This window comes from Myotis daubentonii, chromosome 11 (genome assembly GCF_963259705.1).
Source record: "Myotis daubentonii chromosome 11, mMyoDau2.1, whole genome shotgun sequence".
Taxonomy (NCBI): Eukaryota; Metazoa; Chordata; class Mammalia; order Chiroptera; family Vespertilionidae; genus Myotis; species Myotis daubentonii.
In genome coordinates, this window is record NC_081850.1 from 61,298,895 (window position 1) to 61,315,322 (window position 16,428).

Consider the following 16,428-nt stretch of genomic DNA (forward strand, 5'->3'; position numbering starts at 1 on the left):
TCCTGCCAAAGACAAACAGAACCCCCTGACAATTTTTCCTCTCTCTCCTGGCAAAGGCAATGACGGCACAGCTGTTTTCTCACTATAAAAAGACAGTCACTCCTCTCTGTCACTCCAGCCTATGGCAAAAGGTCAATGCACACCAGTGATTGAACTGCCATGAGTCCTGTGAAGAAATGCAAATCCACCAGGAGAGGCTCTAAGATTCCTAATCGTTTTATCCCGTGCCAGCACGAAGCTTGAGGGTGCTGCTCACTTGATTTTGAATGAGTGCAGGACAAGGAATTTGGATAAATGTTGCATTATCTGCTGTTTATGGGAATCTTTATGCAGGATAACTTTAATTCCCACCTTTTTTTCTTCCTCTTGGGTCAGGGAAGACACTTTATCATTAAATAACTGCTACGCTTTTGTATTGAGTACCTAATGGGTTCGAGACACATCTGAGAAACGTAATAAAAACTGGAAGAAAGAATAAGTGGACTTCCAGTAAGCATGAAAGACTACACACAAATGTGCCTTTCCCTTCCCAAACTCTCTAAAACATTAAAAGAAAAAATAAAACTTGAATCTACAAAAACAAAGAAAAGAGAACAGGAGACGACAGCCACAGTATTTTGGAAATGGAAACCCAAGGAGAGGAAAGAAAGGGGGTATGGGAGGAGGATCAACCAGAAGCAAACCAGTTCATGCCTCAATCCCCAGGAAGTCTCAGGAATTGATGCCACGTGCCTCTGAAAGCAGAAATAGGTTTGAAAATAGGTCAACTGATTGATTGCAAGTTTTGTAAGAAGTGAGCAATCTCCCAGGTCCCTACACCAGCTCTTTGTGGCCAGGCAGCCACATTCCCTACCCCAGTGGAACATCAGGGGGTCCCCTGTGCTCACGCTGTGCAGATGTGTTCTGGACTCTGGAACACCAGACACAGCCACAGTGAAGTGAGTCACCACAATTAAATGGGGAGATTGAGTGAAAAAAATTACATAATAAACAGCAAGTCCGACCCAACCCCACTCCCTTCTTTATGTTGTCAGAAATATTGCCATTCAAGCTTAAAACTGCAGACAGGAGAGAGAAAACTGGTCACAAAGAATTAGGGAAAAGAATGGCATCTGCTCATCTGTAGCAATACTAGCAGCTTGACCTTGATTTGCTCTCCACATGCTCGGTTCTACAGCTTTGACTTCATACTTTAGGCTCCCACAAAATATTGGTGTTTGCCTCTGTAAGTGCCTGGTATGGTGTATCCACCCAGCCCTGGGTTCTCAACCTACAGAGAGCCTGAGGAACTGCCTTATGAAGGCCAGCGTGGATTGTTCCCTGGACCCTCTGTTCTTTGCATAGTACTCTCAATTCCCTATTCTCCTCTTGTGATTATAATATAAAATGCAACTGCAGCAGCCAATCCCAAATATATTTCTGACTCCTGCAATGTAGCCAAAGATTGATTTCATCACACTTTCCTTTTTTGCTGATGATGGAAGGAACAATTGGATCATGGCTTGCTTTGATGAATAAATAAGTGGCCTGGTGACATCTGGAATGGCAGCCTTCCAGATCCGCAATCGCCATAAAACTGCAGACACAGATACTGAACCTGGGGTGGAGACAACGGGTTCAAGGACCATAGATTTGATGTTACCTCACCACCCAAACATCGGCCTTGATTTCCCTTTCTTGGCTGCATTCAGGGGCCAAATGCCAACTCTTCATAGACTATGTAATGGAGATGAGAAGGTGATGCTCAGAAAATCCACCAGAGTCTATGGAGCCTGCAGCAGCCAGTATGCTTGACACATACTGTAATCCTGTTGTTACAAGTGTTCTTTTTTAAAAAAATCTTTATTGTTGAAAGTATTATATATGTCCCTCACCCCAGGCCTTCCCCACCTTACTGTCTGTGTCCATGGGTTATGCATATATGCATACAAGTTCTTTGGTTGATCTCTTTCCACCCAGCCCCACCTTCCTAAGTATTCTTTTAATGTAAAAAGAAAAAAGAGAATAATCTCATCTTTTTAGGCAGCTGACGGTGAAGATGATCACTTTTGTTCTTGGCAAACCAATGGAGGAGAAAGTCAATCCCCATGGTCTGAAAAAGAAAGTGAGAACCTCATTTTTAAAAAAAATATATTTTATTGATTTTTTTACAGAGAGGAAGGGAGAAGGATAGAGAGTCAGAAACATCGATGAGAGAGAAACATCGATCAGCTGCCTCCTGCACACCCCCCACCGGGAATGTGCCTGCAACTAAGGTACATGCCCTTGACTGTAATCAAACCTGGGACCTTTCAGTCCGCAGGCTGATGCTCTATCCCAGGGGTGGGCAAACTTTTTGACTCGAGGGCCACAATGAGTTCTTAAACTGGACCGGAGGGCCGGAACAAAAGCATGGATGGAGTGTTTGTGTGAACTAATATAAATTCAAAGTAAACATCATTACATAAAAGGGTACGGTCTTTTTTTCCCATAGTTTTATTCATTTCAAACGGGCCGGATCCGGCCCGCGGGCCGTAGTTTGCCCATGGCTGCTCTATCCACTGAGCCAAACCGGTTAGGGTGAGAACCTCACTTTTATACTTGGAAGAATTTAAGAGAAACAATCTGTAGGAAATTGAAGGGACACAACTGTATTGTGCCTCTGGTTCCTGGGTGTTGTGTTTGAACTTGGTCTCTGCCATTGAGCCTTCCACCGGTAAGGCTGGCCCCACTTAACTCATGAGAGAGAACTGGAACATTCCCAAGGTTGAAATGCAGTGTGAATCTGGAAAGATAGTGTTATTAACTGAAATTTGCAATAGAGGAGAGGAGCAATCGGCAACTGAGGGAAAGAAGATGATAAGTTTTTTAGAGAGCATGGTGAATTTGAAATACCTGCAGGATATTCAGGTTGAGGTTCTTGTGAGCACTGGAAGTGTCGCAAGGAAACCAGAAAACTGAGCTCAGGGGATCAATTAAGTTTACTTCAATAGATTTGGAATTCCTTTAATTAGAGCAGCGATTGTGAACTGGTGTATTGCAAGAATTTTTAAAACATACAATACCTGACTATTCAGTCAGAGGCACAACAGTAGCCCTCCAGTGTGAATCAATCAAAATTATACCTTTTTGTTTTTTATCAGATAGGCAAAAAATATATTTTTTGGTGTTCTGCAGAATTTGTGATTAGTTTATGTGTGCCATGAGGTTAAAAAAAAAGTTTGAAAATCACTGGATTAGAGGATAAACTTACTGCCATCATCTTGGATAAACTCATGAGGAGACAAGGTTAAGAGTTTGAAAACAATTAGAAGGCCGTTTCAGTCAGGATAGAGGTAGATTATGCTGCAGAACAAACAACCCACAAATCACAGGGACTTAATATATCAAAGGTTTCTTTCTCATCCAATTTATGCCCGGAGTTGCCTGGGAATTCTGTTCAGTGTCATCTTACTCTGGCACTTTGACTACGAGCAACCACCCACCTGGAGCACTGCTGGTCTCTGTAGCAGAGAAAAGAAGGGTCTCATACTAGCAATTAAATGCACTAGCCCAGAAGTGACAGGCATTGTTCCTGTTCATAATCCAAAGGCCAGAACTCACCATTTAGCCATACCATCCGCAAGCACAAGGAAAGCAGGACATGTCATCCAACCAGGCATCTGGACAGAGAGGAGTGTGGCCAGAAGGAGCCACACTAGTGACTATCCCAAGGGCAGAATTTGTATAAACATGTTATACCACAGATGCAAGAACTGAGTCAGGATGGAAAGAAGACAGAGAAATAACAATTAGACATAGGAGGAGGAGGAGGACAGCAGGAGCCATCGATGGATGATCCGAAGGAAGGAGAGTAAAGAAAGAAGCAAGTTATCCACACAAAAGTTTCTAATAGAATGGTGCGCCATGCACAGTAAGGCAGAGGTATTTAACAAGATGACAAGCTGGCTGTCACACCACAGGCACTTCTGGATGCCACTCATTTGCTTGATGAATTTCTCAGTCACAATTCCTGTCCCTCAGCCTAACCTGAACCCCACATCTAGCCTTAATTATAAGAATCTATACTAATAACAGAGGAATATACAAACTGGCTGTGACACCATCATGTAACGACCAATAAGGATGAAGGCGGGGCCACGGCGGAGAGCTCTCATCACACCTGCGCAGGGAGTCCAAAGGGCACGGAGTGGAAGGGAGAGCAGATAGGCAGTTAGGGGGATTAGGCCAGGAGGGGAGAGCAGGTAGGCAGTTAGGGCAATTAAGCAAGGAGGGGAGAACAGACAGGCAGTTAGGGCAATCAGGCCATGAGGGGAGAGCAGATAGGCAGTTAGGGGGATCAGGCCAGCAGGGGAGAGCAGTTAGGGGGATCAGGCCAGCAGAGGAGAGCAGTTAGGGGCATCAGGCAGGCAGGCAAATGAGCGGTTAGGAGTCAGTGGTTCCAGATTGCGAGAGGGATCCCGGATTGGAGAGTGTGCAGGCTGGGCTGAGGGACCCCGCCCCCCTGCATGAATTTCATGCACCAGGCCTCTAGTACATATATAAGGCTGCCTTAGCCTGTTATCACTCAACATTCCTGGTCTGATTTCATTCTTTTTTTTTTTTAAAATATATTTTTATTGATTTCAGAGAGGAAGGGAGAGGGGGAGATAGAAACATCAATGATGAGAAAGAATCATGATTGGCTGCCTCCTGAATACGCCCCACTGGGGATGTGCCTGCAACCAAGGTACATGCCCTTGACTGGAATCGAACCTGGGACCCTTCAGTCCACAGGCCGACGCTCTATCCACTGAGCCAAACCAGTTAGGGCTGATTTCATTCTTATTAAGCAAACTTCTGCTTCTGACTTGGCTTTCCTTGAAGGTCTACCTTCAGTCAGAGAATGTGTTAGTCACAGTGGAACATTTCAGACCACATGACAACTCCATGGCTCACTGGGTAAATTTAAAAACTAGTATTCTGGCCATCAGTGTGGTGAGCCTGGTATACAGCAATCTCTCACTAAATGGTTCCACCCTTGATATGCAGGTAAATGTATGCTATGTAGGCAAGCATAAGGCCTATAAGCTTATGTGTAATATCTGATTTTTTCCTAAAATTTAGAAGAAAAGCTCCACCCCCTGGCAATGAGTAAGAAGACACCTGATTGGTGGTATTGCTCTATCAATCAGGGGCAAAGCAGATGTGTAGTCCTTAGTTCATCCTGGCTTGATGGCTATGTCGGTGGCCAGAGCTGTTTCATGCCTGAGGCACATAAAAAAAGAAAAAAGAAAAAAGAAAAGCTCCAATAAAAATAAACTCCATATTGAAAAGAGACAGAGGAAGGATTACAAATAATTCAATAGGGGGGAAAGGGTGGATAACAAGCAATTAAGAAGTAAAGGTGGATAGCAAAGGATTAAGAAGTAAAAAGAAAAGCCTCAGGAAGACTGCAATTTCAGAAACCTAACAGTTTGGTGGCCTTTTAATTTTTGCTGAATTTAAAACAGGTTTGCAATTGTTTACAGACTATGAAGTCTGCAATTTGGCAAAAATTTAAGTTAAGGTTATTGATGGTGGGATGAAAATACCAAAACTAAATACATGCATACTTGCTTCAAGCCAAGTGCATACTAGGTTTTCCTATTTCTAAAAATAAGCATGTTGGGAATTGTTAAATAAATTATAATAGGACCAGACTATATATTAGGATATTATGTACAATGTGAATTACAATATAATAAACTATAACATTATAATATGATGGAATACAATTTGATCTTCAAAACTACACTGTCGAAGAGTTAAATAGCACAGGAAAACGATGGCCTCACTACAATGTTCAGTGAGAAAACAGCAGGATTTTAAAATGTGTCTGCATTTTTACATCATGTTTGAAAAATAGAAAAGATTGGTAGATCTCAAGATTGAGTGTTGAAGAAGTGATGTGATTAAGGCTGTTTTTATTTTAGTCTTTATACTTTCCCGTGAATTTCAAATTTTCTATAATGAACTCAGACTTCTTTTAGATAATGTAAATTACTTGTATAGAGAAGCATGCTTCCATTAGCAACTCAGTTTTTCAATTATTTTTGTTAGTTATATTGGAATTAAAAACTCATTAGATACATTAAATGTAACATTTTTAAATGCTCAGGGTATATATGCTCCCAACTGCTTTTAAAATGAAATTGTAATTAGACAAAACAAGAGAAATGAGACTAGAAGAGCTCTCTGAGGGTAATGACAGAGGCATAAAACGCCCCATTTCAAATATTGTGAAATACTTATCATACAAATGATAATCTTGTCGACATATTTTGCAGAATGCAATACATATAAATTAAAACTTGATTTTAGAGCCTCTCATTGATTTTAATATAAACAAAAGAAATTTCCAAATTCCAAACTGAGTTAAAAGTTTATTTTTACATTATATAAAAGTGAAATAAGCAAACCAAGATTGAAAATAAGATTATGAAGGAACCAGTCCACGTGCCTACAAGCATATACTATTGTCAAATAGTGGAACCATTCTTTACATACTTACAATCTATATATATAAAAGCCAAGCAACTGACAGTAGAACAACGAGAATGACTGGTGGCTATGACAGGCACTGTGGCAGCCAATCGACCCGATCAGGGGCGGGGCCGGCCAGCCAACCACCTGCGACCCCTCCCCCTGACAGCCCCACTCCCAACCCCCACCCCCACCCCAATCACTGAAGTGTGACCTTCAGTGATTCTAAGTAAGTAAATGCTCTCCAGCCTTCATAGACCAGGAACCTGAATGACAAGTGATCAGGAGGAAAACTGCTTACAGTCTGGACCATCAGTCAGGTGCCCAGCACTGCCACCATCTTCCTGCGTTCTCTCTCCACTGCTTACTACCAAAGAGGGCAGCCACATCACACCACGGCCTCTCTTTAGAAGAGGGTTTGTCAGCAGGGAACTAAACCGCATTACCTGTCTAGGGAGAGGCATAGGAATGGAAGCTGTAAGTGTCCCTGACACTAAGGCACCTTTGAAGCTTCAACTCATCTGAAAGCCTACAGCAAACGTGTATACCCCCTGCAAAGATCTTTGTCACTAACAACTCCCCCTACCAGGCCACGGCTCCTCCCCCTGGCCGGCCAACCGCCCACGGCTCCTCCCCCTGGCTGACCAACTGCCCTCAGCTCCTCACCATGGCCGGCCCCACCCCCACCTGGCCCCCTCACCCTGATCAAGTGTAGGCAGCCAGACCCCATCCATGCACAAATTCGTGCACCGGGCCTTTAGTGTATGTGTTAATTAACAACATGCTAAGTATAGTTCTAAAGTCCATTTGGTGATGCAGATGAAATGAAGAAAGTTTCCTCTCATCTGATGGATTCTACTTTTTCTGCCAAGTCTGAGGCAAGATCATCTGAGAGGGAAGGAACACTGGGAAGTTCAAGAATCAGGAAGGTAGAAAGGCTTAAGATAACTCTGCGGGAATAGGAGAGTTATGCTCTCCAGCCTTCATAGACCAGGAACCTGAATGACAAATGATCAGGAGGAAAACTGCTTACAGTCTGGACCATCAGTCAGGTGCCCAGCACTGCCACCATCTTCCTGCATTCTCTCTCCACTGCTTACTACCAAACAGGGCAGCCACATCACACCACGGCTGCCCTCTTTGGTAGTAAGCAGTGGAGAGAGAATGCAGGAAAATGCTATATTGCCATGGCTTGAAGGTTGAGATCTAGTTGTAGACTGAAATTATGTCAGTGACGCTAATTAAATGACCTCATTGAGCAAGCTGGACTCCTAAGGTGCAAAGAGAGCACAATTTTATTCTTTATCCTGAGCTGCACATCCTTGGGCTTTCTTCCAGACCAGCAGGAATGATTCTCTCTGATTTCTTCCTTTGCTACTTGTCGGCGAAAAGTCTGCTCTTACAGGACTCATCTGATTAGAGCAGGCCCATCCATGATACTCTCCCTTTGGCCATAATGTATCATAATCAATAGACTGATCTCTCTTCATATTCACATGATCCACCCACCCTCAAAGGGGAAGAGATTATACAAAGGCAAGGATCATTAGACGTGATCTTACAAATTTGCATATCACATTTACTTAACAGAATAGCAGTTATGTTTCAGGCACTGCACAAAGTATAGTGGGTACAAAGACAGATTAGATGCCTTTGAGATGCTCATCCTCTAGCTCCACACTGTTCAATACAGAAGCCCCTACCCATGTATGGCTACTGAACACTCAAAATGTGGCTAATCCAAGTTGTGATGTGTTACAAGAGTAAACTGCACATTGGATTTCAAGAAATTAGTACTCCCCCCAAAAAACTGTAAAACATCTCATTAATATTTATATATGAACTAGGGGCCCGGTGCACGAAATTCGTGCACTGGGTGTGTGTGGGGAGGGGAGTGTCCCTCAGCCCAGCCTGCCCCCTCTCACATACTGGGAGCCCTCAGGCGTTGACGCCCATCACCCTCCAATTGCAGGATCAGCCCCTTGCCCAGGCCTGACGCCTCTGACAGAGACCCCCATCACCCTCCGATCGCCTGATCGGCCCCTTGCCCAGGCCTGACGCCTCCGCCAGAGGTGTCAGGCTTGGACAGGGGACCCCCATCTCCCCCTGATCACTGGCTCTGGCCCCCGCCCAGGCCTGAGGTATCTGGCCCAGGAATAATGCCTGAGCAGGGGACCCCCATCTCCCTCTGATCGCTTGCTCCAACCCCCGCCCAAGCCTGACGCCTCTGACCCAGGCTTCAGGCCTGGGCAAGGGGACCATCATATCCCCCCAATCCCCGGCTTAGCCCCCTGCCCAGGCCTGATGCCTCGGCCAGAGGAGTTGACCCTCATCACCCTCCGATCACCAATCACCGGATTGGCCCCTTGACCAGGCCTGAGGCCTCCGGCAGAGGTGTCAGGCCTGGGCAGGGGACCCCCAGCTCCCCGTGGTTGCAGGCTCCGCCCCTGCCCAGGCCTAACGCCTCTGGCTGAGGCGTCCGGTCCGGGCAGCGGGGACCCGCAGCTGCAGCGGCCCCACGATCGTGGGCTCCACTTTAGGCCCAGGCAAGGGACCCCTAGCTCCTGGGACTGCCAGCTTCGACCGTGCCCAGCTCCCATTGCCGGCTCCACCCCTACTTCCTGCTATCACTGGCCAGGGCAGAAAAGGCACCTGATTCTCCGATCATGGCTGGGGGGCAGGGCAAAGGCGGCCCCAGGGCCGCCTTTGCCCTGCCCCCCAGCTCTTAGCTCCCCCCTGGGTTTCCGATCACTGTCAGTGGCAGGGGGTTTCTTCCTGCTTTCCCTTTCGCCTCCCTGCATTGTGCCTACATATGCAAATTAACCGCCATCTTGTTGGCAGTTAACTGCCAATCTTAGTTGGCAGTTAACTGCCAATCATAGTTGGCAGTTAATTTGCATATAGCCCTGATTAGCCAATGAAAAGGGTATCATCGTACGCCAATTACCATTTTTCTCTTTTATTAGATAGGATTATATATCGAAGTGATATTCCAGCCCTAGCCAGCTTGGCTCAGTGGATAGAGTATTGGCCTGCAGACCAAAGGGTCCCGGGTTGGATTCTGGTCAAGGGCAGTACCTGGGTTGCAAGATCCTCCCTGGCCCGGGCCCTGGTTAGAGCTCCTACAGGAGGCAACCAATTGATGTGTTTCTCTCACATCAATGTTTCTCTCTGTCATTCTCTCTTCCACTCTCCCTAAAACTCAATAGAAAAATATTCTCTGGTGAGGATTAAAAAAAAAAAAGTGATAGTCCACCTGTTCTTTTTCACTTTTTGAACGTGTCTATTTAAAAAAAACTCAACGTCACAAATGTAGCTCATACTATTGGACAGTACTGGTGTAGACCAAGAGAAAGACAAGTGCTTCCCAAGTGTAGCAGGTACCATGATAAGAAAAGCACACACACAAGGAGTGGTCAGTTTAGCTAAGCAAAATAGTGTGAATAGGAAAGGCTTCAACTGCTTGGTTTCCATTCATAGCAGACAAGGTAGAGTACACCTGCCCATGCAACAGTCCTTTTCCAATAGACAGGAATCCTATCTAATAAAAGAGAAAAATGGTAATTGGCGTATGACGATACCCTTTTCATTGGCTAATCAGGGCTATATGCAAATTAACTGCCAACTAAGATTGGCAGTTAACTGCCAACAAGATGGCGGTTAATTTGCATATGTAGGCACAATGCAGGGAGGCGAAAGGGAAAGCAGGAAGAAGCCCCCTGCCACTGACAGTGATCAGAAACCCAGGGGGGAGCTAAGAGCTGGGGGGCAGAAAAGGCAGCCCTGGGGCCGCCTTTGCCCTGCCCCCCAGCCATGATCGGAGAATCAGGTGCCTTTGCCGCCCTGGCCAGTGATAGCAGGAAGTAGGGGTGGAGCCAGCGATGGGAACTGGGCACGGTCGAAGCTGGCAGTCCCAGGAGCTAGGGGTCCCTTGCCTGGGCCTAAAGCGAAGCCCACGATCGCGGGGCCGCTGCAGCTGCGGGTCCCCGCTGCCCGGGCCGGAAGCCTAGGCCAGAGGCATGAGGCCTGGGCAGGGGCAGAGCCTACAACCACGGGGAGCTGTGGGTCCCCTACCCAGGCCTGACACCTCTGCCAGAGGCCTCAGGCCTGGTCAAGGGGCCGATCCGGTGATTGGTGATCGGAGGGTGATGAGGGTCAACTCCTCTGGCCGAGGCATCAGGCCTGGGTGGGGGGTGGAGCCGGGGATTGGGGGGATATGATGGTCCCCTTGCCCAGGCCTGAAGCCTGGGTCAGAGGCGTCAGGCTTGGGCGGGGGTTGGAGCAAGCGATCAGAGGGAGATGGGGGTCCCCTGCCCAGGCATGATTCCTGGACCAGAGGCCTCAGGCCTGGGCGGGGGCCAGAGCCTGTGATCAGGGGGAGATGGGGGTCCCCTGTCCAAGCCTGACACCTCTGGCGGAGGCGTCCGGCCTGGGCAAGGGGCTGATCAGGCAATTGGAGGGTGATGGGGGTCTACGCCTCTGGCCGAGGCATCAGGCCTGGGCTGGGGGCAGAACCAGTGATGGGGGGAAATGAGGGTCCCCTGCCCAGGCCTGACGCCTCTGTCAGAGGCATCAGGCCTGGGCAAGGGGCCGATCCTGCAATTGGAGGGTGATGGGGGTCAACGCCTGAGGGCTCCCTGTATGTGAGAGGGGGCAGGCTGGGCTGAGGGACACTCCCCCCGCGCCACACACACCCAGTGCACGAATTTCGTGCACCGGGCCCCTAGTCCTTTATATAAAACGGCCAAACAATTAGTACTGACTTTTTATTTTAGAAGACATGATTCAGAGTAAGATTCTAAAACTGGGCTCTCTCTGGAGCACACCCACACCTTTCTTTCCCAGGCATGTATGGTTACCTTTTCTAAGGGTCCCCACAAGACTTACAACCAGGCGAGCAGCAGGCAGTAGCAGCTTGTCCAGGGCAAAGCCCTGTATCTGTGTCCAAGGCCCTCTTTTCTCTGACTTTTTAGGAAGCTGAAAGCAGCACCGCCATGGCTCACTTCTTTGGTATAACGTTTCTAGAGCTCAAAGCAAAGCACCACCTAGGCCAGGGGTGGGGAACATCCAGCCCTTGGGCCGTATTAGGCCCTTGAAATCATTTGATCTGGCCCTGCCAAGGCAGTAGGGGTGAGTTAATTAAATGTTTGACCAAATAAAGCGGGCTAATTTTTAAGTTGTTAATTTTGTATGGCCTGTGAATGATGTTATAAATATCCAAATGGCTCTGACAGAAAAAAGGTTCCCCACTCCTGACTTAGGGTCTCTCCTGTTGCTCCTTCTACCCTAAGCCCTTCCTTTGTTTCACTGCCCCCAGCTTTAATAAAGTACTCTCAAAATAAAAAAATACAACAAATACAAATGACCAAATACAAGTGAACACTTTCCTCACAAACCCTTAACTGTTATCCATCCACCAAGACCCGTGGTTGGCAAACCGCAGCTCGCGAGCCACATGCGGCTCTTTGGCCCCTTGAGTGTGGCTCTTCCACAAAATACCACATGCGGGCGCGCGCGTACAGTGCGATTGAAACTTCGTGGCCCATGCGCAGAAGTCGGTATTTTGTGGAAGAGCCAGTATTTTGTGGAAGAGCCACACTCAAGGGGCCAAAGAGCCGCATGTGGCTCGTGAGTCACAGTTTGCCGAGCCGCAGTTTGCTAACCACTGACCTAGACCTTTCCTTTCTTTCTCTTGGACCCTGAAAGACAGAGCCAACTCTCTCTGTGCTGCTTTGTAGGGTCAAAACTTCAAGGCTGTCATCACTGAGAGCTGCCTATCTTCAAAGGTCCTTGCAGGCAGTGTTTCTCTGGCTTTTGATCTCTCCAATAGAGGGCAGCTATTACCAGCTTAATTAGAGACTAGTTAATTACCTTCTGGGCCCTCTCAATTAGTTTAAAGAGATCTCTGGCTTCCTCAACTTATGACAAATAAGAAAAAGAATGTTGAAATGTGATCTATAAAATTTTTTCTATAATGGCCTTTTCCATTGAGACATTCCTTGTCAGTTATCTTTTTAGATTAGATCCTACTTCCCGTAATGACTCATATGAATACAGACAGTCCTCGGGTTACCTCGGACTCAATGTAGGTCGTTTTGTGGTTACGTCGCCATCTCCCATTTATTTATTAAAAAAAAGTTGCGTCATTTCGATGTAGTACATATGTGTTTTATGTTTTTTATTATTTACCACAAGTAAAGGTCAGGAATTGTTATCTTTCTTTTAATTTTTTTTTTTACTGTTTCACTTCATTACTGCTGTGTATGTGCTCCATGTGAGTAACGTAGGTGCTTCTGTAGGTGGATTCCAACTTAGGGCGAAAAGGAACTGATCTCCAATGGAACCCAAGGACCTTCTGTAATGTTTACTCATTAGACAAATACTTTTATATGCAAATAGTTAATAGTTGTTAAGCATATGCTATGTATTAGATGTTGTGCGAAGTACTTATATCATCCCATTTAATCTTTACAACTCAAAGAGGTAATAATAATAGAATACTAACAATTATGCAGTGCTTGCTATGTACCAGGTACTTTTCTAATCGCTTTGTATTTGTGAAAAAGTTAATTTAAGGATTAAATAAGATAAAACATGAGAAGTGGTAAGGATAGAGCCTAGCATTGGGAGCAGTGTTCAGTAAGTGTTAACCTATATGGAATCCACACAAAGATTCTATGTCGTAAGCATTATCATTTATATCTTACAGAGAAGTAAACTGAGACTTAGAGGGCTTAAATTCCTAAACCTAACCCTAGCCCTAAGTGTTCTGGCTCAGTGGATAGAGCGTCAGCCTTGGGACCAAAGGGTCCCGGGTTCAATTCCAGTCAATGGCATGTACCTTGGTTTCAGGCTCCTCCCTGGTTCAGGCCCTGGTCCTGGTCAGGGCTCCTGCAGGAGGCGACCAATCGATGCGTTTCTCTCACATTGATATTTCTCTCTGCCTTTCCCTCACTCTCCCACTCTCTCTAAAAATCAATGGAAAAATATCCTTAGGTGAGGATTAAAAATAAATAAATAAATAAATAAATAAATAATAAAAGAAAAAAATCAGTGTTATCTCTTGAATCCCAATTGAATACAACATAGGTGCTTTCAGTCCCTTTTATAAACTAGATTATATAGAAGGTAGAATTTCTTTCTCTTTTTTTAAAAAAAATATATTTTATTGATTTTTCTACAGAGAAGAAGGGAGAGGGACAGAGTCATAAACATCGAAGAGAGAGAAACATCGATCAGCTGCCTCCTGCACACCCCCCACTGGGGTTGTGCCCAAAACCCAGGTACATGCCCTTGACCGGAATCGAACCCGAGACCCTTGAGTCCACAGGCCGATGCTCCATCCACTGAGCCAAACTGGTCAGGGTAGAATTTCTTAATTGATAATTTTTTTTTAAGACTGCAATGTCTTAAAAGAGTGGTCTCCTTGATGAAGGGTATAAGGCAGAATCCTCCAGCGTCATTGACAAGGGGCTAACATAATTTCCTTTGTAGAATATTCCTATATGATTCATTTACTGCACAAAATAAAAGTGAATGGTGGCACACACTTGGGTGGAATATCGTTTGAAATCTCTCCAAGGAATTGTTATTACTTTAAAAACACCCCATTACAATAATTTATTGTGAAATCTTTATTCATTCATGCTTGCATCAAGGGCTGGAGTTGGAGCCCCAAAGAGCTACCTAGGGGCCACATGGCCATGAATTAATCATACTGCTCTAAAAGACATTCTAAATTTTTATTACAGACATGAATTTGCACACATATCCAAAATTAGAGAGAATAATAAAATGAATTACCATGTACCCACCACCTAGCTTCAATAATTATCAATTCATGGCTGATCTTGTTTTGTCTTTACTCTCTTCCCCTTCCCATTCATTCATTCCCACATTGAATTAATTCTTGAGAGCTTTCAAAGGAAGTCATGGAATCCTACCCTGTGGTGATAACAATTACTCACATTCTCTCATGGAGATTAGACTTTCTTGTAACTTTATAGTCTGAGCACAGCCATCAAAGAAGGAATGAACACATTTTCCAAGGCATTCTAGCTACATGTTGAGGGTTTTTCATCAATCATATAAAAGAAGGTGGCATTTTCAGTTCAAACTAAAGTGACTCATCCAGCCAGGGGTGAATCATCTACACTAATAAAAGAGAAAAATGGTAATTGGCGTACGACAATACCCTTTTCATTGGCTAATCAGGGCTATATGCAAATTAACTGCCAACAAGATGGCGGTTAATTTGCATATGTAGGCACAATGCAGGGAGGCGAAAGGGAAAGCAGGAAGAAGCCCCCTGCCACTGACAGTGATCCGAAACCCAGGGGGGAGCTAAGAGCTGGGGGGCAGGGCAAAGGCGGCCCTGGGGCCGCCTTTGCCCTGCCCCCCAGCCATGATCGGAGAATCAGGTGCCTTTGCTGCCCTGGCCAGTGATAGCAGGAAGTAGGGGTGGAGCCAGCGATGGGAGCTGGGCACGGTCGAAGCTGGCAGTCCCAGGAGCTAGGGGCCCCTTGCCTGGGCCTAAAGCGAAGCCCACGATTGCGGGGCCGCTGCAGCTGTGGGTCCCCGCTGCCCGGGCCGGACGCCTCAGCCAGAGGCATTCTGCAGGGGCAGGGGCGGAGCCCGCGCGATCACGGAGCCCCCCCCGCCCCCCCCCCCCCCGCCACTGCAGGTCCCCGCTGCCCGGCTGGACGCCTAGGCCAGAGGCATCAGGCCTGGGCAAGGGGCCGATCCTGCGATTGGAGGGTGATGGGGGTCAATGCCTGAGGGCTCCCAGTATGTGAGAGGGGGCAGGCTGGGCTGAGGGACATCCCCCCCCCCCCCACACACACACACCCAGTGCACGAATTTCGTGCACCGGGCCCCTAGTCCTATATAATAAAGCCCTAATACACAAATATACTGAACTGCAAAACGACCAGATGCTATGATGCGTCAATGCAGGAGCTGCCCCCAGGTGGTCAATGCGCTCCCACAGGGGAGCGCGGCTCAGCCAGAAGCAGAGCTCACAGCTGGTGAGCGCAGCGGTGGGGGCAGGAGCCTCTCCCACCTCCTCAGCAGCACTAAGGACTCCTCAGGGGATGTCCGACTGCCAGCTTAGGCCCGAGAGGGCACAGGGCGGGCTGAAGGACTCCCCATCCCCCATAGCCTCTAGCTGAGGACATATAACACCTTCCAGTTTAACCTGCTCCTTAACTGTAAACAGCTGCCACATCTTGCCATACACCTCTCTCTAATCCTCTGTAATGAGATAAACTGTTTACTAAATCCTGAACCTTCCTGGTATAGTAAGAAATGATTTCAATATTTTTACAGGAATCCTCAGTTTTGGGGGAACTTAAATTTAAATCACATTCAAAAGCAAGTTCCTACCTTTACTTTAGAAATACCATTGGAAAAGCATTGGGGGAAAGAGAGAGAGGAGTCTTTCAACCACCAACTGTGCAACTATCAATTTTTCTTAAATAAATAACAAGCAAGTCTCCGAGATATATGTATGTGGATACTTATTGCAATAGGTTGAATATCAGGAAAATACTGGAAACAATTATAGAGAATCAACAATAGAGAATTGTGCAAATGAACTAGGAACATCCACTCAATGGAATATTATGAAGCCCTGAAAAATGATGAAGCAATGTTTGTGATATATTAAGTAAAACAAAGTTATCTTTAATAAATTGTAAAAAAATAAAAAAAATGGCAGAAAAACCTATAGCTTGAAAGTTAAGAGACATATTAACTAATTGCAGTGTATTGTACTGTCTGAGCCACACACACCCACACCCAAAAGAAATTTGAGAAAATTTAAACAATGAATGATACCAGAAATTTTTAGAACTATTTTTAAATGTGGTATTATTTTTTCTATATTGAGAGACGAAACACAATGCTGTCAGAATTGTAAGACTATAGATGAAAAAAGATTAACAA

The 16,428-nt window shown here is 45.9% G+C and overlaps 1 non-coding gene across 1 annotated transcript; it reads left to right on the forward strand.

Annotated features, from left to right (window-relative positions):
- The first annotated feature begins 5,097 nt into the window (after positions 1–5,097).
- Positions 5,098–5,239, forward strand: LOC132212914 (small nucleolar RNA SNORA48). The gene has a single exon (XR_009447849.1). It is a non-coding gene; the product is annotated as a small nucleolar RNA SNORA48 (small nucleolar RNA).
- The last annotated feature ends 11,189 nt before the right edge of the window (positions 5,240–16,428 follow it).